Source organism: Budorcas taxicolor, chromosome Y (assembly GCF_023091745.1).
Source record: "Budorcas taxicolor isolate Tak-1 chromosome Y, Takin1.1, whole genome shotgun sequence".
Taxonomy (NCBI): domain Eukaryota; kingdom Metazoa; phylum Chordata; class Mammalia; order Artiodactyla; family Bovidae; genus Budorcas; species Budorcas taxicolor.
The window spans coordinates 8,583,719-8,610,743 of record NC_068936.1 but is presented as its reverse complement, the minus strand read 5'-3'; the positions used below and the strand labels follow the sequence as shown (position 1 = coordinate 8,610,743).

The following is a 27,025-nucleotide window of genomic DNA, read 5'->3' as shown; positions in this document are numbered from 1 at the left end:
TCATGGATCAGAAGAATGAATATAGTAAAAATGAATATACTACACAAAGCAATTTACGATTCAATGCAATCCCTATGAAGCCATCAACAATATTTTTTGTAGAGCTAGAACAAATGATTTCACAATTAGTATGGAAATACAAAAAACCTTGAATGGCCAAAGCAAACTTGAGAAAGAAGAATGGAACTGAAGGAATCAATCTGCCTGACTTCAGGTCTACTACAAAGCCACAGTCATCAAGACAATATAGTACTGGAACAAGGACAGAAATATAGATCAATGAAACAAAATAAAAAGTCCAGAGATAAATCCAGGCACCTATGGACATCTTTTTGTACAGTTCTTCTGTATATTCTTGCCATCTCTTCTTAATGTCTTCTGCTTCTATTAGGTCCATACCTCTTCTGTTCTTTATCGAGCCCATCTTTGCTTGGACTGTTCCCATGTTATCTCTAATTTTCTTGAAGAGATCTCTAGTTTTCCCATTCTGTTGTTTTCCTCTATTTCCATTGATCGCTGAAGAAGTCTTTCTTGTCTTTTCTTGCTATTCTCTGGAACTCTGTATTCAGATGCTTATATCTTCCCTTTTCTCCTTGGCTTTTCACTTCTCTTCTTTTCAGAGCTATTTGTAAGGATTCCCCAGATGGCCATTTTGTATTTTTGCATTTATTTTCCATGGGGATGGTCTTGATCTCTGTCTCCAGTACAGTGTCACGAACTTCATTCCATAGATCTTCAGGCACTCTATCTATCACATCTAGGCCCTTAAATCTATTTCTCACTTCCACTGTACAATCATAAGGGATTTGATTTAGGTCGTACCTGAATGGTCTAGCAGTTTTCCCTACTTTCTTCGATTTTAGTCTGAATTTGGTAATAAGTAGTTCATGATATGAGCCACAATCAGCCCCTGGTCTTGCTTTCATAGACTGTATAGAGCTTCTCCATCTTTTGCTGCAGAGAATATGATCTAACTGATTTTGGTGTTGATCATCTGGTGAATCCATGTGTAGAGTCTTCTCTTGTGTTGTTGGAAGAGGGTGTTTGCTATGCATTTTCTTGGCAAAATTCTATTAGTCTTTCCCCTGCTTGATTCTGCATTCCAAGGCCAAATTTGCCTGTTACTCCAGGTGTTTCTTGACTTCCTACTTTTGCATTCCAGTCCCCTGGAATGAAAAGGACATTTTTGGGGGGCGTTAGTTCTCAAAGGTCTTGTAACTCTTCATCTTCAGCTTTGTCAGCGTTACTGGTTGGGTCATAGACTTGGATTACTGTGAGACTGAATGGTTTGCCTTGGACACGAACAGAGATCATTCATCATTTTTGAGATTGCCTCCAAGTGCTGCCCGGATAATCACGATGGTGTGATCACTCATCTAGAACAAGACATCCTGGAATGTAAAGTCAAGTGGGCCTTAGAAAGCATCACTACAAACAAAGCTAGTGGGGGTGATAAAATTCCAGTTGAGCTCTTTCAAATCCTGAAAGATGATATTGTGAAAGTGCTGCACTCAATATGCCAGCAAACTTGGAAAACTCAGCAGTGGCCACGGGACTGGAAAAGCTCAGTTTTCATTACAATCCCAAAGTAAGACAATGCCAAAGAATGCTCAAACTACCGCATAATTGCACTCATCCCACACGCTAGTAAAGTAATCCTCAAAATTCTCCAAGCTAGGCTTCAGCAATATGTGAACCATGAACTTCCTGATGTTCAAGCTAGTTTTAGAAAAGGCAGAGGAGCCAGAGATCAAATTGTCAACATCTGCTGGATCATGGAAAAAGCAAGAAAGTTCTAGAAAAAACATCTATTTCTGCTTTATTGACCATGCCAAATTCTTTGACTGTATGGATCACATTTAACTGTGGAAAATTCTGAGAAAAGTGGGAGTACCAGACCACCTAACCTGCCTCTTGAGAATTCTGTATGAAGGTCAGGAAGCAATAGTTAGAACTGGACATGGAACAACAGACTAGTTCCAAATAGGAAAAGGCTTATGTCAAGGCTGTTTATTGTCACCCTGCTTATTTAACTTCTATGCAGAGTACATCATAAGAAACAGTGGAGTGGAACAAACACAAGCTGAAATCAAGATTGCCGGGAGAAATATAAATAACCTCAAATATGCAGATAACATCACCCTTATGGAAAAAAGTGAAGAGGAACTAAAAAGCCTCTTGGTGAAAGTGAAAGAGAAGAGTGAAAAATTTGGCTTAAAGCTCTCAGAAAACGAAGATCGTGGCATTTGGTCCCATCACTCCATGGGAAATAGAGGAGAAACAGTGGAAACAGTGTCAGACTTTATTTTTTGGGGCTCCAAAATCACTGCAGATGGTGACTGGAGCCATGAAATTAAAAGACGCTTACTCCTTGGAAGAAAAGTTATGACCAACCTAGATAGTATATTCAAAAGCATAGACATTTTTTGCCGACTAAGGTCCGTCTAGTCAAGGCTATGTTTTTTCCAGTAGTCATGTATGGATGTGAGAGTTGGACTGTGAAGGAGGCTGGGGCTGAAAAATTGATGCTTTTGGACTGTGGTGTTGGAGAAGACTCTTGAGGGTCCCTTGGACTGCAAGGAGATCCAACCAGCCCATTCTGAAGGAGATCAACCCTGTGGTTTCTTTGGAAGAAATGATGCTAAAGCTGAAACTCCAGTACTTTGGCCACCTCATGAGAAGAGTTGACTCACTGGAAAATACTTTGATGCTAGGAGGGATTGGGGGTAGGATAAGAAGGGGATAACCAAGGATGAGATGGCTGCATGGCATCACTGACTCGATGAACATGAGTCCTAGTGAACTCCAGGTGTTGGTGATGGACATGGAGTCCTGGCGTGCTGCGATTCATGGGGTCGAAAGAGTCAGACAGGACTGAGTTACTGAACTGAACTGAACTGATGGACATCTTATCTTTGACCAAGGAGGCAAGAATATATAAAGGATTAAAGGCAATCTCTTTAATGAGTGGTTCTGGGAAAACTGGTCAACCACTTTTAATAGAATGAAACTAGAACAGTTTATAACACCATACACAAAAATAAAATCAAAATGGATTAAAGGTCTAAATGTTAACCAGAAACTACAAAACTCCTAGAGTATAACATAGACAAAACACTCTCCAATATATATCACAGCAGGATCCTCTATGACCCACCTCCAAGATTAATGGAAATAAAGGCAAAAATAAGCAAACAGGACCTGATTAAACTTAAAATCTTCTATACAACAAAGGTAACTATAAGCAAGGTGAAAAGACAGCCTTCAGAATGGGAGAAAATAATAGCAAATGAAGCAACTGACAAACAACTAATATCCAAAATATACAAGCAACTTATGCAGCTCAACTCCAGAAATATAAATGACCTAATCAAAAATTGGCCCAAAGAGCTAAATAGACATTTCTCCAAAAAAGACATATGGATGGCTAACAAACACATGAAAAGGCGCTCAACATCAGTCATTATCAAAGAAATCCAAATCAAGACCACAATGGGGTAACATTTCATGACAGTTAGAATGACGGTGATGCAAAAGTCTGCAAGCAATAAATGCCGGAGAGGGTGTGGAGAAAAGGGAACCCTCTTACATTGTTGGTGGGAATGCAAACTAGTACAGCCACTATGGAGAACGTTGTGGAGATTCCTTAACAAGTACTGGAAATAGAACTGCCTTATGACCCAGCAATCCCACTGCTGGGCATACACACCAAGGAAACCAAAATTGAAAGAGACTCATGTACCCCGATGTTCATCGCAACACTGTTTATAATAGTCAGGACATGGAAGCAACCTAGATGTCCATCAGCAGATGAATGGATAAGAGAGCTGTGGTACACATATACAATGGAGCATTACTCAGTCGGTAAAAATAATACATTTGAATCAGTTGTAATGAGGTGGATGAAGCTGGAGCCGATTATACAGAGTGAAGTAAGCAAGTAAGAAAAACACCAATAGAGTATACTAATACATATATATGGAACTGAGAAAGATGGTAAAGATATCCCTGTATGCGAGACTGCAGAAGAGACACAGATGTTTAGAACAGTTTTTTGGACTCTGTGGGAGAGGGTGAGGGTGGGATGATTTGGGAGAAGGGCACTGAAACATGTAATATCATACATGAAATGAATCACCAGTCCAGGTTCGATGCATGATACTTGATGCTTGGGCCTGGTGCACTGAGATGATCCAGAGGGATGGTACGCAGAGGGATGAGGGAGGGGGGTTCAGGATGGGGAACACATGTATACCTGAGGTGGATTCATGTTTATGTATGGCAAAATCAACACAATATTGTAAAGTAATTAACCTCTAATTAAAATAAATAAATAAATATATATGTATATATATAAGTTTTGTTCTCTTGAATCACTCTTGTCCAGTTAATGATTTGGGACCTGAATTGATGCAGATTGGTACGTAGATGGCTATATTTGTGTAGATGGGTCATTTTCATTTGTTTATAATAACCAAAAATTCCCAGAATGATTTGTGAATAAAAGTAATTTATGTGACAAAGATCTATGCTTTTGTAATTTTAAAAGACTTAAGTTGAAGTAAAATTATTGTATATTTTGATTTACTAAACTGGAAAATTTACCCAAACTGAACTGCCAAAAGATGATGCTGTGAATATGCTGCTCTAAATATGCTAGCAAATTTGGAAAACTCAGCAGTGGCCACAGGACTGGAAAAGTCCAGTTTTCATTCCAGTCCTGAAGAAAGGCAATGCCAAAGAATGCTCAGTTCAGTTCAGTCGCTCAGTCATGTCTGACTCTGCGACCCCTACCACATAATTGGACTGTTCTCACATGCTAGTAAAGTAATGCTCAAAATTCTCCAAGGCAGAACTCAGCAATATGTGAACTGTGAACATTCAGATGTTCAAGGTAGTTTTAGAAGAGGCAGAGGAACCAGAGATCAAACTGTCAACATCTGCTGGATCATTGAAAAAGCAAGAGAGTTCCAGAAATACATCTATTTCTGCTTTATTAAGCATGCCAAAGCCTTTGACTGTGTGGATCACAATAAACTGTGGAAAATTCTGAAAGAAATGGGAATACCAGATCACCTGACTTGCTTCTTGAGAAACATATATGCAGGTCAGGAGGTGAAAGTCAGAACTGGACATGGAACAACAGAATGGCTCCAAATAGGAAAAGGAGTACGTGAAAGCTGTATATTGTCACCCTGCTTATTTAATTTATACGCAGAGGACATTATGAGAAACGCTGGGCTGGAAGAAGCAGAAGCTGGAATCAAGATTGCCAGGAGAAATATCGTAACCTCAGATATGCAGATGACACCACCCTTATGGCAGAAAATGAGGAGAAACTAAAAAGCCTCGTGATGAAAGTGAAAGCGGAGAGTGAAAAATTTGGCTTAAAGCTCAACCTTCAGAAAATGAAGATCATGGCATCTGGTCCCATCAATTCATGGGAAATAGATGGGGAAACAGTGGAAACTGTGTCAGATTTTATTTGGATGGGCTCCAAAATCACTGCAGAGGAGACTGCAGCCATGAAATTAAAATACACTTACTCCTTGGAAGAAAAATTATTACCAACCTAGATAGCATATTGAAAAGCAGCAACATTACTTTGCCAATAAAGATCCGTCTAGTCAAGGCTATGGTATTTTCCAGTGGTTATGTATGGATGTGAGAGTTGGACTGCGAAGAAAGCTGATTGCCAAAGAATTGATGCTTTTGAACTGTGGTGTTGGAGAAGACACTTGAGAGTCCCTTGGACTGCAAGGAGATACAACCAGGCCATTCTGTAGGAGATCAGCCCTAGGATTTCTTTGGAGGGAATGATGCTGCAGCTGAAACACCAGTACTTTGGCCATCTCATGCGAAGTGTTGACTCATTGGTAAAGACTCTGATGCTGGGAGGGATTGGGGGCAATAGGAGAAGGGGACGACGGAGGATGAGGTGGCTGGATGGCATCAATGACTCGATGGACATGAGTCAGTGAACTTCGGGAGTTGGTGATGGACAGGGAGGCCTGGCGTGCTGTGATTCACGGGGTAGCAAAGTGTTGGACACTACTGAGGGACTAAACTGAACTGAACTGCTGAACTTTAGTTTTTGCTTAATATTCTGTAGCTATCTATAACTAGACTGTCTACAGGCATTAGCACACACACACATCATACACACATGCCTGCACATGCACACAAGACACACACACACACATATACATCTGTAATTTTCCCCAAATCCTTAGCAGATACTTTTCACACACTGTGTGAATTGTATTTTTTGTATCACGTTAAGTATGGCTTAACATCAAACACTATCATTTGTCTACATTTAAATATAATATACAGTGAGATTTATTTTATAGATTTGGATAAATACTTCAGATATTATATTGGTTGGTCTTTGAGACTATCAGGTAGCAATTACACTTAAATTTGTTACGTTCTTGAATTTGGCAGCATTAATATCAGTGTTTCACTGATGCAATAAAATGCATTTTACCTGTTCTAGCCAGTTATGATTCTCATCCTTCTGGCATCAAAATTTGTTATGATCCACTTATGTTTAAGATGATAGGATTCTGGCTGACTGTCAGTATATGCGTTCTGTGGGAAGACTAGTTGTTTCTTTTTTGATTTTAAATATAATATGCAATACATATTCTCTTATAATTTTGGATAAATACTACAGCTCATCATTCTGTCCTCATTTAAAGTCCAGGTGTATTCAAGGCTCTGTGTTAGGTTTCCAGGGTTTATGCTGCAGGCTGACTTTTTCAGTTTCTGTAGTAAAATGAGAAGATATCTTTGTATTTTATGATATATATTTCACAGAGCTAGATTGTTCATTTTCCTTTCAAATTTTTATTCTTTAATTTTTGATGGCACTGCAGCTTGTGGGATCTTAGATCCCCAGTCAGGGACTGAACCCAGAATACTGCTGTGAAAGCCCTGGGTCCTAATCATTGGACCACCAGAGGATTACCTCCAGATTTGCTTTCTAAATATTTTTGAAAAATGACATTTGCTGAGAAGAGAACAGTAGCATATGACAGTGATTTTCATTAGCATTCTCACTCATCAAAAGAAAAAAAATTAGTAAGTTTATATTGGGTTCTCAGTTATAATTTTTAAATTTAAGGGTCTCAGATCCAAGTTAGAGAAACCATTGCTGTAGATGATGCAATTAAATAACACAAAACCTCTATCTCCAAAAAATGGTTTTTTTGGGCTTATAGGAGAAAGGTAAGACATAGACCAGGTCTTTTAAAGTGTAAGTTGTAAATCTGAGATGCATACTTGGAGAACTACTTGGTAGTTGCCCACTATGATCTCCATGTGTGTAATATGAGACAGAAATCCTTTCGATTTCTGTGTCAAACCAATCACTTGTGCTTAATTAAATTTTGAGTGAAATGATTGCTGTTTCTCTCTATTCTATTATCAGGTCATGTGTTCTGTAAATACCTAAGACTTTCTGATTTGTAAAGTTTCAGTCTTCTATTTCCTTATTGATTTTTTGATGTGATTGTTCTATTAGTGATTTACAGAAACAGTTTGAGGTCAGCCACTCCTCTTTTCATCTCCACTGGTTTTCTTTTAAAGAATCTGTATGTCCTAATTCTCCAGTGAAGTATTCATGACAATTAAATAAAAAATTATACACATTGTTTCTTGTATTATTTTTATCTATACTACCTGATGTAAAGTCTCTATTAAGTCTAGCTTTTAGGCTTTCTGAGCCATGCTTTGTATTAACTACTTATATGTGACCAGACACCTTCTCCTTCTTTCTTCGTGTGTCTCATGTTTCGCTGTTGTTAAAAACTAGAAAATGCAGATATAATACGGTGAGACAGGACATCAGATTTCTTCTCCCAGAGCCTTTTCTTGTCGTTGTTTGTTGGATGATTTCTGAATCAGATTCTGTACGGTATGTATCTTTTCCTTGAGTGTGGCCACTGAATGTTTATTTATAACCTAGCAGACAGCCTATGTTTGAGGTTTCATTAAAAACCAGTAGGCCTCTAAACCTCTGCTTTTAGGTTCTGTGCATGCTGGGGTATACCTTTAATATTCAGGCAGGTGATTGAGGCGACTGATAGTTCTTCTCTTCATTTCAGGCTTGTGCAGAAATTTCAGGTCACTCAAACCTGACAGATTAGGAGCGTCCCTGAACTTTGATGAGTTTGTATTCAGTCCTGATTCCACATATAAATGAAGTCCTGCAGTGTTTGCTTTCTCTATGCGACTTGTTTCTCTTAGCACCCTGCTCTCCAGGTTCATCCATGTTGTTGCAAACGACAGGATTTATCTACCTTGGATGTTAATCCACTATTGGTCATATCATTTGCAAATATTTTTATCGATCTACTACGCTGTCTTTTTTTTTTGTTTTTGTTGACAATTTCCATTTCCGTGCAAAAGCTATTTAGTGTAATATAGTTTCACTTACTAGGTTTTGCTTGTGTTGCTTATGGGTTTGGTGTCTTATACCAAAAGCAAAGAGCAAGAATTGCATTCGATAGTTTTACACTGTGTTCTCTTGCAGTAATTTTATGGATTCAGCTCTGTGTTTAAATCTCTGATCTACTTCAGGGTAATTTTAGGTAGATTCTGGTGTATGAAAGGGGATCTACTTTTATGTTAAGTATTGTTTTCTAGTCCTGTCAATTGGAGAGGATGTCTTTTCTACACTGTGATCTTGATTCCCTTCATAATTATTGGTTGACCAGTTTTGAAAAATTTTATTTCTGAGTTCTCAGTTTTGTTCCAGGATCTGCATTAGTGGTGGAATGCCAGTGCCAGATTATTTGGACAGTTACATTTCAAAAGCAGGAAGTGTGTGTCCTCCAGCTTTATTCTTTCTCAAGATTGCTTTGGTGGTTTGAATTGTTTGAGGTTCCTTATAACTTTGTCTGTGAAAAAAAAAAAAATATATATATATATGCTACTTAAATTGTTATAGGAATTACATGCAATCTGTACATTACTTTGGGTAATATGGATGCATTAGTATTATAACTTATTTAAATATGTTGATTTTATATCCTGATACTTTATATATATACATATATATATATATACATATATATATATATATATATATATATATATATATTCATTTGTATGTTTTGTGATCTGGAACATCCATTGATAACCTTTCCAGTTTTTGTATTTGATGACTAAAAATGTAGAATCTGTCCATAAAAGCGCATTATCTTCATGTCCATTTATTTTAGTTTAACTACATATAACCCCACAAATGGATCAAATAATAATTAATTCCAAGTTTAATTTTCTGTTTGATTGTCAGTGTAACCACAATTATATTAATCCCATAAGGGATTTAAATACTAACTGTAAAGTGATAGCCTCAAATAGATCTTCTGATTTTTAATCTGTTGTGGGTAATTATAAGCCCTTGCTTCTCAAATCATAATCTAAAGATAATAGCAGCATCACTACTCCATGGAATTGTATGTGCAGGTTATTAGCTTATCTCTTCACTACTGAGTTACTCTCAGCATTTTAACAAAATACCTATGTGTTTTTGCTGCACATTATAGTTTGAGAATTGTTGGTTTATATTACATTGCAGTATTATGACTGTGATGTTTTCGGTTGCCTTTCTTTAGTCCTTTTCTAGTTTAATTGTAAGCATTCAGAATATTTTCTTCTGTCAATGACTTAGCGTCTTTAAAATGGAGGAAAGTAAACTCTCTTAAATGCAGTAATTCTCAGGCATATTTGCAGCACAAACACACAAAGACTTCACTTTAGGCCTGTCAGGTTTTAGGAAGATATGGCATCTTTTTTTAAAGCACCATAGATAATTCAAATCAGTAAGATACTCTAAGAACTATGGGTTATAGAAAGGTTTCTCTTCGGTAATAATACCACTTTCAGTGTGAAAGAGTGTGGACAAGGACCACATTGCCACCCCACGTGTTTTCTTTCTTTGATTCAGTGCATTGTAAACATTACTTTTCTAGTCTATATTTTATTTGGTCATGCAGGCAAACTTTGTCATGTGGATTGTGTGTGTGTGTGTGTGTGTGAAGATGACAGAAGGAACATGAGAGAAAGTGAGGTTTTTCTAAACTGTGTATAGTTTGAAAGTAATTTATGAGACAATTGATGATTCTTTGCATAACTAGTTTTGATCCTTCCTTGTTTTTCTCTAAGGATAACAAAGCTGATGTAATTTTAAAGTACAATGCAGATGAAGCTAGAAGTCTGAAGTCTTATAGAGAGTACAGTTAATATCAAAGTTATTACATTTCCCTGTCTTCATATAGTATTTGCTAATTAGTATTTCGGAGAAGGCACCCCACTCCAGTACTCTTGCCTGGCAAATCCCATGGATTGAGGAGCGTGGTAGTCTGCAGTCTGTGGGGTCTCAAAGATTCTGACATGACTGAGCAAATTCCCTTTCACTTTTCACTTTCATGCATTGGAGAAGGAAATGGAAACCCACTCCAGTGTTCTTGCCTGGAGAATCCCAGGGCCAGGGGAGCCTGGTGGGCTGCAGTCTATGGGGTCACACAGTCAGACACGACTGAAGTGATTTAACAGCAGCAGCAGTTAGTATTTAGGTGAAATGGTCTTTTCAGAATTCTCTCTTTTCTGTATTTTTGCATAGATGCTTAAATCACTTTAAGTATGTACTAAATACTTCAGAATATTAACAACTTAGTAATGGATTCTTTTCCTAATATATGTTCTTTTGGTGGGGAATTAAAAAGCTTAGACATCCTACACTTGTACATAATCCTTGTTTTTGTTTTTGTTTTAATCAATTAGGTCTGACACTGGGTAGTCCATAATGATGCTTTATTAGGCAAGGGGGTCTACAGTGATTGTAGTAAGTTTAGCAGGCAGTTTTAAAATGTATCATCTCCCAAGACTGGTACATTAAAAGAGAAAAAGCAGTTGTTTTTTTTCCTTTTAAAAATTTTTCATTTTTAACTGGAGGATAATTGCTTTACAACGTTATGTATGGTTCTGCTATAAAACAACATGAATCAGCCATAAGTATACATATATCCCCTCCAAAAGCCAGCTTGCTGAAGCATTGGGATTTTAGTGTCTCCAAAACATTTTTAAATGAAGGCCTGTGTTTTTGCCCATTGATTTAGAGGTTACATTAATTGTCTGGTATCACTCTAGGACGCACTTTTGGTTTGAAGTTTGTGGGAAATGGTTGTTTATCTTGGTTACGAGATAGTGATGATAGGAGTTTTAAATGCCTCACTTTGATATGGATGTATTTAAGTAAACATTTTATTGATTTGTATCTCTTGATTTATTAGACAGGGATGTCAAGTAATTGGAATGACAGTATGGCTTATACTCTTGTAAGCCCTGTTAGACTTCTTGTTCTTTGGGTACTTCTGTAGTAAAAATGTACTGTAGAAACCAAAAGTGCAAAAGGTTTAATGAGTGTTTGAATGAATACTGAGGCAGAAGTTTAGACTTCCAAGAACGGATTTTAGGAAGTCTAAATTGGATCACTGATCTAGAACACGGATTTCAAGATCTTTTCAGTGACCAACATTCTAATTAAGAGCATTTTCAGACACTCAGAGAAAGTGAATTTTAATGTGAAGTGAGCAATCACATATTCACCAAGATTATACAGTTTGTATTTTTCTACTCAGTGTGTCACATCTATCCTGTTCATACCAGTCCATATTATACATTGATGGATTTCCAAATCATTTAGGAAATAAAACCAAGGCACTACCCTGATGGTCTAGTGTTTTAAGATTCTCACTGCAGGGTTCATGAATTAAATTCCTGGTTGGAAAAGAATGATCAATGTCCTGCTGCGGCATGGTCACAAATAACAATGAAAACCCAAGTTGTTTCAGATTACTCACACCATGAATTAGAACAGCTGAATATTTATCTTTAATGGCAAATTTTTTCCATAATTTTTTATCATTTTTAAATAGATTTTTCAACATATGATAATACTCTACTAAAGTGAAAGGTAAGTTGCTCTGTTGTGTCTGACTCTTTGTGACACTGCGGAATCCTCTGTCTGGAGGATTCTCTAGGCAGGGATACTGGAATGGGTTGCCATTTCCTTCTTCAGGGCATCTTCCTAACCCAGGAATGGAATCCGGGTCTGCATTGCAGGCAGACATTTTACCCTCTGAGCAACCAGGGAAGCCCAATACTTTACTGATGATGTAAGGCATTTTAAAACACATGAGAAATATGAAATGAAAAAAAAGATTAGAAAAATATTGTTGAAATATTAAATGTTTTTAAAATTTATCTGTCCCAGTTTTGCTATCATTTATCAGAAGCTCTAAAAATTTGACATACATTTTAATTTTATGTCTTTATGATGTTTTTGTCATCATCTTTTATGTATTTGGAGTTATGAGTTATGTAAATATTAAAATGAACATATAAAAGATGTCAGTTAAATCTTGGCTTAAAAAAAAAAAAAGAGTTTTATTTGAAAAAGTGGACCCCAGGTTTTAAGAATCAGTTGCAAATCAGAAAGTATAAAATTATTATTTACAAAGAAAGAATTCAGTAATGAAATGTGCATTAAGTAGATGTCTATTTAGTGATGACTTTGTAGTTTATAGGTTGTTTGTAATGCTGACAACAGATTTCAAAGAAGTGCTGTCCTCTCTCTCTAACATTTTGTTCAGTTTTGCCAGAGATTCCTTGTGGTAAGTTAATACTGTGGAGGTACAACTGATAGTTATTTTCTGTGGTAAGAGTGTAAAATTCACCGGTTGCATAGTATGTTATTTGAGACCTGAAATTGTCGCCACTGATCTGGGGTTGAAGGCAAGGAATCTAACCAAAGGGAACACTTGAATACCAAGCCCCAAAGAAGTAACTTTGTCCTTAGAAGGAAAAAAGAATTGCTTTCTGGAGTGGTGACTAAGCAGCTCAGTTGGGGAAAAGACCGAAGACAATGGTAAGGAAAAGAGTCTGTGTTAGTTTGGAAATCTTGTTTATATGTTTTATGTCAGAATCCCACTCCTTGCCAGAGTCAGTTATCCTGGTGATTTACTAGAGTACCACTCCTGTGATAAGACTGAGTCAGAAGAACTTGATTGAGTACCATCCTTCCCTCTTTCAGTTCAGTTCCATTCTGTCACTCATTCGGGTCCGACTCTTTGCAACCCCATGAATCGCAAAGCCTCCCAGACAATCACCAACACCTGGAGTTCACTCAGACTTGTGTCCATCGAGTCAGCGATGCCATCCAGCCATCTCACCCTCTGCCGTCCCCTTCTCCTTCTGCCCCCAATCCCTCCCAGCATCAGAGTCTTTTCCAGTGAGTCAACTCTTCACATGAGGTGGCCAAAGTATTGGAGTTTCAGCTTTAGCATCATTCCTTCCAAAGAAATCCCAGGGCTGATCTTCAGAATGGACTGGCTGGATCTCCTTGCAGCCCAAGGGACTCTCAAGAGTATTCTCCAACACCACGGTTCAAATGCATCAATTCTTCCATGCTCAGCTTTCTTCACAGTCTGACTCTCACATCCATACATGACTACTGGAAAAACCGTAGCCTTGACTAGACGGATCTTAGTTGGCAAAGTAATTTCTCTGCTTTTGATTATGCTATCTAAGCTTCTTTCTTTAGGAGGAAATAAGATGCTAAACTCCATTTAAAATGAATTCTGCTGCTGCTTCTAGGTCGCTTCAGTCATGTCTGACTCTGTGCGACCCCATAGAGGGCAGCCCACCAGGCTCTTCTGTGCCTGGGATTCTCCAGCCAAGAATAATGAATGGGTTGCCATTTCCTTCTCCAATGCATGCATGCATGCTAAGTTGCTTCACTTGTGTCTTTGTGCAACGTTATGTACAGCAGCCTTCGAGGCGCCTTTGATCACAGCATTCCCCAGGCAAGAATACTGAAGTGGGTTACCATTTTCTTCTCCCATTAAAATGAAAGAGTTAATTTAAAACATTAAAAAAAAAAAGAATACCTTGTATAACATGTGATCATAGAGATTTTGTGAAAACAGATAGGAATTGAGAAACCAATCTGGTTGGTGTCCTTGATTTTAGTTCAAAAGGATTCATTTTCTAAGTAGTGTAAAGAAGATCCCATATGTATTATTACAAGAATATTTTTTTCTGTAGATCTGATGTTCTTTTCACTTACAGATCTGAATTGAACTCAGAGGTCTGAGATCGTGGTATAGTTTGAATTTTGGTCATCATCTGTTACAATGAGTAAAACTTCAGTATGAATGTAATTTAAAGCACACTGGTCCTTAAATAAACAACGGCATATTTTCATTTTTTAAATATATTTCTTTTAAAAACTAATGGACCTGAACTATTTTGAGGAAAATGTTAACACTTGGTTCTTTCAATATAATGAAACTTAAGGGTAAATACCACAATATATGCTGTGAAAATACTGGGAAGAAAGAAAGGAGAAAAAGGATTTCTCTCCTGATTTGCCTCTGGTTAACAGATATTTTGAATAAATTGTCTCATCATCATAAACCCTAGTACGAACTCATCTATTTGCAGAGTCTTTCTATATATTCCACTTATTTAGATATTTTCTTGAGATTTTTTTTTTTTTAACAGAATTTAAGGGAAAGAGAAATATACATTATAAGTTAATAAAATAGATTATTTTCGAACAGACATTGCCCAAGTGTAGTTTTATGCCGTTTGCTAACATATATTCTTTTCATCATTTTGTGTTGCCACTATCATAAGATCATTTCCAAAGTGAAGCTTTCATAAGGCAGATTGGAGTCATAATTTTCAATTCATGTGATTAGAAGTTGCAGACATTCTATACTAAGTAATCCTCAGTTTTCTTAACAATGAGTTTTAATCTGTTTGTTGAGAGTGTTTTTACTTAGCATTTTAAATATTTCTCAAGTACAAAAGTCATTAAGGATAAAATAACTAGGTGATCTTTAAAGATAAAATAGATTGTATGTAATTTCATTTTCTAAAGTCATATGCGTTGTAACCAAATAATGCTGAATTTGATGAACCCTATAATTATGTTGTTCGAATGAAAATCTAATTTCATAACTAAATTCTATAAACTAAGACTTTCATAAATTTATACCTTAGCTGAAATAAGGGAAAGGGAGGAACAGCCACTGAAAATTTTTAGAAAGTGTTGCACACAGTGTATTTTGGCCTTTCTTTTTGTCACTGGTGTATTTTTGTGTGTGTATATTTTCCTGCAAATTTAGATACTAACTGTTATGCCCAGCATCCAAGTCCCCAGAACTGAGACAATAAGATATCCACAGCAATACAGAAGAATAAAGGGGTTTATTGCCAGCTCAAGCCAGGGCTCCTGTCACATCCAACACAGTGGAGTAGAACAAGAGCCCTGAGCCCAGATTTACAGCAGTATTTATAAGTTTAGAACAAAGATAGGGAGTTGGCAAGGGTTGATTGGCTGCAGGGGTTTCCTGGTATTTACTGATTGACCAGTTATCATCCCTCTGATTGGCCAGAGTTATCATCCCCAGAAGCCCCGGAAGCATGACTCAGGGATTATTTTTGGCCTAGTGCACCTCTCTAAGCCTGTCATGGCTCTGGTGAGGTTGTAACACTAACCTTGCTTTTTAACTGTGTGCTTTGACTATATCCTCTGTAGTAAGATGAAATTAAGTTCAGGGCTAGTTCATTAAACTCAATAAAATTTTACTCGTGTGTAGTGAGAGACCATCAAGTAATTTCTGAAACACTTTTTCTTCTGAGAATTTGTAGGGGATACACATTTATCTGGTTTCTGTAATATAAAAAACAGGTAAGTAAACCCTCAGATGGTTTCATTTCACTTTGCTAGAGTTTTCTTTCCCCAATTTATAAACGAAGTATACACATAAATAAATCCAAGAAAAAACTTCACCAATGTGGTTTGTTTTGCTTCATCTGTGGAGGTCCTGAACCCTTATATTCTGAATGTATATGAGATGGAGGATTAATTTTAGTATGCTGAAGAAAAAACTTGAGAAGTTGACTTCATGGATAATCAAAAATTCCTGGTTATTTCATCTTTTTACATACCTTTCTTCAACCATTTGCCAAATATATCAGAATCTACACACATGACAAAGCGAAAAACTTCTCTGTGGACTTTCTCAAACACATACAGGTTTGTCCAAAGTTTTAATCTACACTTAAATTGTGTTCGTTAGTTTTCATGCTGATTGTTGCATGCTTGTTTGTTTATCTGCTTGTTGGTTTTTTTTCATCTTCCTAAAAATTGTATACTGATACCCTAACCCCAGAAGACGATAGTATTGGGAAGCAGGCCCTCTGGGATGGAGGAACTGTTGGGAAAGGAATCTCTCCATGTATGAAGGAGACCACAGAGGGTTCATGAGCAGAGGCAGCAAGAACTCAGCAGTTTGCAAATCAGAAGAGGATCTACACCAGAACCCTAACCCTACCAGCACACCGATCCTAGACTTTGCATGACTGGAAGTGAAACTTTCCGTTCTTGAGAAGCCAGTTCGTAGTATTTTGATGTAAGAACTTGAATGATGTGAAATACTGGTGACAACACATTTTATTCTCACTCTGTATTAACTATGAGGCATAGTATTTCATCTTGAGTTGCTTATGTGCAATTTTCCATGGAAGAATTATTTTGATACATGTCATGTAGAAATTGTATAGGTAAATATTTGTCAGGTCTAGAAATTTATTCAGAATTGAATGTCCCACATTAATTTGTGCTAAAAAGTGACTGATCTCTTTTGTTTCTTCTCCAGTCACCTGAAACGTTTTGTAAGATACCCTGGAGGGGAGAATACCCTGGAGATGAAGAATGTTCAGGTGTTGGCGTATGTCTGTGCTCCTTGCTGGGGTGTGCCTATGAGGAAGGGAACAGGGAGGAAGCAAGGATGCGGGGCTTATTGTATGACACAAGGGACCTCAGGAGAGTGGGAGACAGGGAAGACCGTGGGTGCAATTTTGGGCCTGCTGGTTTTCAGGGTCAAGGGGGAAGTCCTGCCAAAGATACCCCATGGCTTGTGCTGAAAGTCTTGATATGAATTCCTTCTTTCCTCTGGGTCTTGCCCCTGGCTTTGGTGGCCTGAAGGGCAAAAGTGTGTATCTGCACCAGAGGAAGGATTCTGGAAGTCTCGCTGGAGCAGAATCTCTGATTTTGTCATAGGGGATCTACACCAGGTGACACTCTGAGGGATGCTGCCTTCAGGTGACTGTCTTGGATGCCCCTGGGCCAGACTGGGCACTGGCTTCCTTGGCATGTGGGCTGTGTAGGGAAGCAGGGATGTGTGACCGTAGGGAGTCCTACTTGGGCCTAATGAGGGCAACTGAATCAGAGCCTTGGCATTTAACAAATAAATCACTGAGGCCTGGATGGTGCAAGCCCTATTGGTGCATTTGAGATAGAAAAGCTGTTTTCTTCCCAAGGGAGGCATGAGGTGAGGGCCCAGAAAGGGCAGATTTCCCAGGGCATCATCTGTTTGGGGACTCCATGTGGATGGGAAGTGTTAAACAGAAGGGACGACATCTGGGGATGCCACCTTATCTTTACAACCTCAGATTCCATTCTTTGTATCAGAAGAAACCCTGTATCTATATGCACCTTCTTCACAATGTTGGATCAGACCCAGGCCTATCACAGTCTCCTGGGGCTCTTGGAGACTCAGGTGTTTCTTTGGTCTTTTCCTGGTATATGGACATAGCACTTGGAGGCACAAGTAGACAGGTGCACACAGAAAGCTACACAGATAGGAAGAACAGGGGGCCTCACTCAGAAAGTTGTGGGCTCTAAGGGGTGGTAGGCTAGCAAGAAGGGCACAACATTGACAAGGAATGACTTAGATAGGAGCACATCGATAAAGCAGTTCTCCAAGTCAGCTAAACCCAGAGATCCTTCCTTACTGGTCCCCTGAAGGAATGCACAGGCAATGGATCAGGCCAAGATGACTGGTACTGTGAAGCTGTCCAAGGTGATGGGAGAATGCAGAAGGCAGGCGCATGTTATATAGTTGTTCATAGCAAGTGCTTCCAACCCTGACCGCTGATCTGCAGGTTGGTCACTGTCACTAGCAAATGCCAAGATTTTGTAAACTTTGAGGATAAGTCACAGACTTAGAAGTACAACCTGACGTGATCAATGAGCAAGTGAAAGAAAACAACCGGGACAAAGAAATTCGGGTGCTTACCAAAATTCATGTTCCTAGGAAAGAAAGCTTGTACTTCTGCATATATGCAAGTTTCCTCTCAGGGATGTTTGTGCACATGTGCGCATAGAAGTCCCTGCCAGCACACTTGTGAGTACGAGCTGTTGGAACTGGCCTAACCAGGTGATGGAAGTGGATAGTGAAAACATGAAGGTCTTAGGGAAAGGTACATAAACTCTGGCCAGCAGAAGCACTGAAGCTGGGGGATCGATCCCCGTTATCTCTCTGAGTGAACACGTTCTAAGTGGAATCACAGTGGTGCACCTAGGATGTCTGGTAGAAAGGAGGGGCAGGAGGAACGAGTCTGGTCAGTGTGCAGAGGAAAGTCCACTACACTTGCAGTTTATGAAAAGTAGAAAATATACCTAATGAGCTGGAAGGAAAAAACTGTACCTAATTAATTGAATTATCTAGCTAAGGATATTTCCATCCAAACAGCCAAAAGTGCTTCCTGGTTTCTTCTTGCTGCCTATATTAAAATATGAAGGGAAATTAAAAAAAAAAAGTTTAAGAGAAAGATTATTAAAAAAGGAGACAGAACTTGCTGATTTGGAAATTTTGCAGTCTTTTAAGATGACAGAAGATGCTAAAATTAATGGCTCTCAAGCAAGATCATATCCAGGGCTTTGAGATAAAGTGGTCTAAATACAACATTTTACATCACCTATATGTCAGTTTTTTTTTTTTTTTTTAATAAAGGTGATCTAAAGATGAGTGTGACTGTAAGATTCTTTGTTAAGCATCAGAAAGCTGGAAGGGAATGTTTCATGGCATTATTTAGTCAAGCCAATGCCCTCCAAAGAGTTTAGGGGTGTCACTCAGAGATCATTTCAGTTACACAATAAGACTTCTATCAAACTCAGAATGTTATCCCTCAGCTATCTCAGTGGAAAACCAAGACAGAGTAGGCCTTAATATGAAGACATATGTGATTGTGGCTTTGCAGTGGGGTGCTTTGCCATGAACACCAGTAAGATTATCAGGAGACACAGCAACTATTTAAGATAACATTTTTAAGTTCAATTCAGATTGAAAGGACCAGCAATAGTACAAAATAAGAGAGCTCTCGACTTCTACCTTCCTCAAGCTGGAAGCAGGCTAGGGAGACTGTTTCACTGTAACCATATACTACCCACCTTTCATGCAATGGAATCATGTCAGAAGGCAGAATTAAAAATTCAGAGACTGAAGCCTAGGAAGTTTCCAGGCCTTAAATACTAATCAAAGGACTGCCAAACTGAACCCGTGGGATTTCAGAACTGCTACTGACTCCCATCTCCCCTCCCCTTTCTGGAACAGGAGTGTCTGTTAAGGTTATCTATGCCTGACTCACCACTGTATGTTGGCTATGAAAGTGAGCAGATTAACTCATCTCCTTTGGTAACAGACCCTCAGGTCTAGAGGAACTACACTTGTGTAATTTGAACTGATGTGTTGGAGAAGACTTGAGAGTCTCTTGGACTGCAAGGAGATCAAACCAGTCAATCCCAAAGTAAATAAGTCCTGCAAGTTCATTGGAAGGACTGATGCTGAAGCTGAAGCTCCAATACTTCGGCTACCTGATGCAAAGAACTGACTCATTGGAAAAGACCCTGATGCGGGAAAGTTTGAAGGCCAGACAAGGGGGCAGCAGAGGATAAGATGGCTGAATGTCATGACCAACTCAGTAGACTTGAGTTTGAGTAAGCTCCTGGAGTTGATGATGGACAGGGAAGCCTGCAGTGCTGGTGTCCATGGGGTCACAAAGAGTAGGACACAACCGAGCGACTGAACACTTGAGATACTGCACAAGTGGACCCTGATCCATATCTGGACCTGATATCGATAACAAGGTCCTGAACTTCAAGTTAATGCTTTAATGGATAAATTATTTGAAAGCATTGGCAGGAAAATGCATTTTGGACATACAATTATGTAAACAATTTGTGGCCATATGTGTACTATGTGGTTTTAAATTATGTCCACAACCCTTTCCTTCACGGGTGGACTTTATACTCCCCTTCACATATGTGCTGGACTTAGTGGCTCACTTATAATGTTATAATATTGTACAAATGAAAATGAAGCATCTGAGAGTAGGTCATAAAAGGCACTGCAGCCTCTTTACTCATCCTCTTGGATCACTCACTCTAGAAGCCAGGTTAGTCGTCTCTTGAGAACACTCAGGCAGCCCTATAGAGAGGCCCTCATGAAAGAACAGAGACTTTCTCGCACAGCCAGCAAGGGAAGTGGTTTCAACAGCTATATGAGTAAACCATCTTGGAAGGAAATCCACCAGCTTATATCAAGGCTTCAGATGACGGCAGTCTCATGAAACACTGAGCCAGAACACTCAGCTGAATTACTTCTGGATTTCCAACTTTCAGCAGCAGTGTGAGATAATATTGTTTTAAGCTGTTAGTTTGGGGTAATTTGTTATGCAGCAGTAGTTCATTAATGCATTGCCAACTTTGGGCAATGTCTTTATCCAGGGGCGCCTGTCCATTTAGTCCAATCTAAGCCGGAACCTGCTACTTCAGTTTAGAAAACATACCCCACCCTTGATCTGACCACCCTCAGTATCAGATCAAATTCCTTCTCACTCACCTCAATATCTTATCAACCTTGCCTAGCTTCAGCAATGACCCTCTCAGTTGAGCTAGAATCCACCCTCACCCTTATGGTGCTCTTAATAAGTTTCCATCCACTGACACCCACCCTGTTGTCATTCATTGCTTTTCAGTCTCCCAGTCTCTTTGCAACCCCATGGACCCATCCTGTTCTTTAGCTGTAAATCCCAGCTGTGTCCCTGCTGGAGTCAGACATAAGCTGAATCTCTCTCCCATGTTATAAAACCCTGCTGGAGTACTCTTAACTTGAATAAAGGTTTTCTGACCACCTTTAGTGTTATGAATATTTTTTATTTAACAATTCCAAGTTCTGTTAGTAAGGATTATTATCAAAGGAATATAGTTTTATACCTTTACTTTTTCTACTATATTCATTTGGGGGAAATTTTTTCTAGAATTAAAACATTTCATGTTTTTACCATACAAATAGAAAATATATTTTAAATATATTTATATATCTTTCAAAAAATGTAGTAATCTGAAAGGATGTGTATATAGACATGTCAGTGTATACACACACATACCCTCAGAGCTCCAAGGAAAACTTAATTCTCAGTAAACTATAAATTAAAACATTCAGCCTGCAAATAGTGAAATCTTTGGAATTAACTTGCTAAAAATCATAGAGAATGAAATTTTAATTAAAAAATGTATACATAGAAATATTTGGGATTCAGATAAAATTGTTATTTAAATAAAGGTAGGTCAAGCCCTAAACTGTCTATAAAAAGAAAAAAAGAAAGAAAGGAAGAAATACTAAGTATCATGTAATAACCTATAATGGAAAAGAACCTAAAAAATAATAGATATGTATATGCATAACTAAATCAATCTGAAATACATCTGAAAGACAACATTGTAAATCAAATATATTTCCATAAAAATTTGTAAATAAAGCTTTACAGGATTATAAAGAAAAAAATTCTAAAGAAAGTTGAAGGTATATATGAATTGAAAAAAAAAAAAAGAAAACAACAAAAACTAAAATTTGTTGGGGTAATAAAAGAAGCGCTGCTTCTTGGAAAAAGAAAATCAGAAACGTTAATACAACTGCGGCAAATCTAATAAGGGGAAGAGGAGGTTAATTCAAATACTAGAAATGAGAAATGGAATGGGATTCTTAGAGGATAATATTGAACCCTGAGTGAAATTCCTTTTTTTCAAGGAAGTTTTAGTTAAGCAAAAACCTGGGGAAAGAAAGGGAAGGAAAAAAAGAGGAAGAGAGACAGGGGAAGAAATAAAGAGGAAAGGAAGGGAGAAAGAAAGAAAAGTAAATGTCTCAACAGATGTTGTAAACTATCCAATAAAGGAAGTCTCTTTAAAATCTAAAGACAGAAATGGATATTTATTAAGCCATATACTCATTGCCTTTGATGGTACTAAGAACAAGAAAACCCATTTACACATCACTGTTTAGAAACCTGGCCAATACAATAAGATTATTTTTTAAAAAAATCTAAAAATATGCCATGTTATTTGTAAAAGGACAGACAGCAGAAGTAATTTTAAAAAAGAATATTTTATTTCTATAAATTCTAATTTTACTTACAATGTTTGACAACGTTAATAAAATAATAAATTTTACCTAAAAGAACAAGCAAAGTAGACAGGGGAATTCACAAAGGACAATAATAAAATAGTAATCTTGACAGATATTCAATATATTTGTAATAAAACAAAGTGTCATTGCCTGAAAAAAAAGAGGTATCAATAGAAAGACAGAGGAAGCTCCTGAAAGAACTCATCTCACTATTAACTATCTTTCATTTGCAAGCACAGAAACTGACTCAAGTTGACTCTAAGAAGCAAACCTCTGATGTTATTATCTCTTCTGTGTGTGTGTGTGTGAAAGTCTAGGAAATTCAGGCTGGAGAGGAAAGAAGAGGGTAGAGACTTAAAGTGCCTTTAAGGAGGAGGAGGAAAGGGAGGGGGTTGGAGATTTCATTGTGTGATTTGAGAAGCATTGGTGAAGTTCAAACAAGGGAGGTAGCAAGCCATGCAGGCCTAGGGGAAGAGCATTTCCAGAAGAACAGCAGTTTCAAAGTCTTTGGATCAGGAAGAAATGGAATTTGCTTGAGGAAAATCAAGGCCAGTGTTGCAAAAAACAGTGCACCAGTGGGGAAAATTGTAGAGTAGGATGACAGAATGGAAGAGAGGAGGCAGCCAGGGACCATATCACTGGAACCTTTTTATTTGGCAATAAATACAACTTGTACTCCTTAGGTGCATGCTTCAGAACAAACAAGAGTAACAGCGTTGTTAATACTAAACAACAATGAAAACACATAACTAAAACATTTCATATTTTCCCTTTGAAAATAGAATAAAGGAGATAGGAATGCAGTAGTCTGTACATTTATTTCTACACAGAGTTTTCACCTGAGACCAGAACACACAAACACACACACACACACACAGACACTTTATACACCTAAAAGTGGTTTAAGCTGACACTTAGCAAAGTGCTTTGGCCCAAGCAAACCGACTGGAAAGGCCTAGTAAAACATTCAAAGTGCAAATCAATCAATCAAGCATTAAGTAAATAAACACAATTTATTTGTATTTGAATTTACACTCAGGAAACTGCCTAAAATGGAGACAATAGACTCACTACAGCTTAGTCATCTGTAGTCCTTCCTCTTCAGTTCTAAGAGGGATGCTAACCCCTTGTTGATTATCACTTTCCAGCATTTTGTGAAAGCTTAGAGGATTTAAATAAATTGAGGAGCAGGGGAAAGATTGGGGAGAGAAAAAGAGGAGGAGAAAGGAAGAGGAAACAGAGAGATTTCTCCTGGCATAGGTCTTCAGCCAGGATCCCAGATTCCTTGAATGGTGCACAGAGATTGCTAGGTATCTGTGCCAGAAGTGGAGAAGGGATGCCATTAAACTCCAGGAGGAGACTCAACTCCAGGAACCCACGGAGACAGCCAAGTGTGCTGATGTTCAGGAACCAGTACTTAGAGGGTACACTCAGGTCTGCGAAAAATCCTCTGGAGACCACAAGAAAAAAGGTTTAGCTGTTAACCATAATATATTTGTGTCCAAGGCAAGATACAATACAAAACTGAAATATTTACATGTTAAATTAGGATAAGGCACAGGTAACTGGAAAAGGTAAGGAAAAGTTCTCTAAAGTGTTTAATCACTCTAGACCATTTTTATCCACTACATTTACTATTCTCAGACAACTCTATTGTAGCTTAAAGGTAAGAGAACTAAATTTAGCCCAGTTCATAAACTGAACAGTTTCCCTGTGTTTGAGCATTATTCAGGTAAAACTATGGGCCCAGTACAAATCAAACTGGATGTCAAGACTTTTTTCCTTTGGAATTTAACTTATTTTATTACTGTGTCTGAGACAGATATGGCTACTTCACTGTGACTAAAGGCCAGCCAAATGTGAAAGGGGATGGAATGAATCAAATTCCCATTTTGGTCACTCAACGAGAGGTCCACAGGCACCAGGTCTCATTCTATTAACTATCTCTGCATCTCCAACTGCAGTCAATGATACACAGGGCCTGCTTGATGCTTGCAGGGGCATTTCACCAAACACAGGCATTTTAATGGTTGGCTTCCTTGAGATGTCCCTGGGCTAGGTAAAGGCACTCTGAGACAGTGTTCCTTCTGCCTTGGCTCCATGTCTGGAGTGAATATATGCCTCTTCCTCAACTGGGACAAGAAACCACAACTCTCCACTGACTAAATCCCATGTCTGGTCCAAACTCACATCATAGCCTCTCCATCAACTTATCCACAGCAGGCTTTTGGAGCCAGGTTATTTTAGATCAGCACAACAGAGGTACTTCGGAGAGTTCAGCAGCACACAGGACAATATCATAACAAAGCCATTCTAATCTGGCGATATAGTTGATACTGAGATATTTATGGCATGAAAACAGTTGAAAATAACGTTGCTAAAACACTCTACAGAATATATGTATAGCAGAACTTTCAAACTTACAAATAGCATGAAATACCATAATAGGTTGTTACTTTACCTTTCTGCACCCCTCTCATTCTCTCTCTCTCTCTCTCACACACACAAATACACATAATTTTTTTACATGTTAAGACAATCATATGAAAAACAGGTAATAGATTTTTAGATAGCATCTCAATATTCAGATCAAACAAAACTGTGCTTCATGTATTTAAAACAAAAACACATGCTACCCATTGGTTTCTCTATATTTTATATTATTGAATAACGATATAATTTGAATTTTCGTTTTGAATGGGGATTTTAACTTTGACTGAAATACTTGCTTCAGACTTACTGAAAGTAATATTAACTTTTTCTTTCTTTTTTTAACCTCCTACTTTTAGATTTGGCGGGTGATGATTCAGAATCAGATGTGTTCACAGTAATGGATGCTACTTCCACCAGTCCTGGTTAAAGGGCTTCCAGTGATACCTGAATAACATTTTTTGTTTCAGGAGATAATCCTTCTAGCTGCTTAGGCTTCTTAAACATTTGATGACACTGGGTCTTGTGCTCCCTTTTCTCTTTGAAAGTTAAAAACTGTAGCCGACATTTGGGAACACTGGTGAAAACTCTTTTCCCAGTGCCCTCTATAATGACGTCTGTATGGTGTTGCAGTTTTAAGAATTTTGAGACAAACTGGCAAAGCAAATTCTTAGTGTTACCATGGTATGCTCTGAAATGTGCATCCACATCTGCAAAACTTGATGATCTGTAACTGCAAACCTGGCATACATAGGGCATTTCACCAGGCTTATGATTGTCTTTCATGTGCTCTAAGAGAACCTGATCTGTCTCAAAGGACAACTCACAGATGTGACAGACAGCGGAGGGCCCCTGGGGAGTGTGGACACTTTCAATGTGACACTGCAGCTGGAAGGGAGTAGGAAACTGGCGGAGGCAGTGCCGGCAGGTGGTGTGGGTTTTCCAGCTGTCACCTCTCTGCCTCTTAAGTTCCAAGTGGTGCTTCATGTGATTCATAAACTTGACAGTTTTTTAGAACTTTCAAGCAGCTGAGTTATTTAAAGGCTGTGTGAGCCTTCGGTTCTGGCTGCCCAACTCCTATATGCTCTCCATTGTAGAAGTCATGAAGTAACACAATCAGATTTCCTTCTGTGGGATCAACAATCTTGTTTGGACTTGCTAAACTTGGAAAATCAGTTTTTGTCAGTCGATTTTCCCCTAAAGGTCTTACAGGCTTGCAATGAACATTGTCCTTTGGAAAAGGTGTTGGACAATGTTCTCCATTCTGAACATGGCTTAGTGAGGTATGAACATTGTCTGGTGTGCTTTGCTGAATAGTCACTGTATGAAAAATACCTGAAGGGGACAAAGCTAAAGGATGTTCCCCTATAATACCATCTCTGAGTTTAGGCCTTTTGGGATTTCTGCTGTTTATTTCAGAAGTGGAAAGTCACTTTGATACATGAGTACTTTTATTCATATCTCCTACAGAAACGGCTGTTTCTACTGGATGCTGCAATGAACTTTTGAAGATAATCAAAGGGGACCATAACTCTGAAAAGATATTAGGTACTATTTGTGGTGAAATATTTTTATAATCAGCTTGAGACGGAGGTTCAATAATAATAGGACTATCTGTTGATATTGATTCAGAGTCAGAAACTGGCAAGACATTCTTTGCTTCTGATGTAGGAGTCACATAACTAACAGCTGAAATTTGTGAGCATTATTTTTCCTGAAGTGAACATACCTTTTTCTCCTTGAATAAGAACCTAGGGTAACACTGTTCAGTATGTTTGAAACGACTGGTTTTGAAGTTGAGGTCATCCAAACAAAGATCACATCAGCATCTTCATTTACATTTTCCGCTCCAACCAAGATTAGTTCAGCATCTTCATCATCTGCTTGTTTGGTTTCCCCCTCACTTTCCTGTGATTCTGGCTCTTGTCCTTCTGCACATAACATACGCTGTGGTTCCATATTTTAAATATGTTTTTATTCTTGGAGAATGTAGCCACAAGTCCCAGTGCTTCATTTATGTAAACTGTCACCTAAGTATAAACATACTACGTAGTAGTTAAGTACAGAAAAATGTGCTATTTGATTGTCTCCAAAACTCTAGTGTAGTTATAAACACCCTTATCTTATAGATGAAGGCACTGAGCGTCAAAGAGACTAAATGACAGCTGAAACACCTATGACTACAAGTCTACATGACTCTAGAATCATAGTTTTTGTCCCATGTTGACTTTAATCTTTTCTATGTAAAAAATAAAGAAAAAAAA

General features: G+C 38.1%; 1 pseudogene; it reads right to left on the bottom strand.

Annotated features, from left to right (window-relative positions):
- The window catches only part of LOC128070955 (zinc finger protein 280B-like), a 75,517-nt pseudogene extending 48,812 nt beyond the window's left edge, over positions 1-26,705 (bottom strand).
- Between the last annotated feature and the right edge of the window lie 320 nt (positions 26,706-27,025).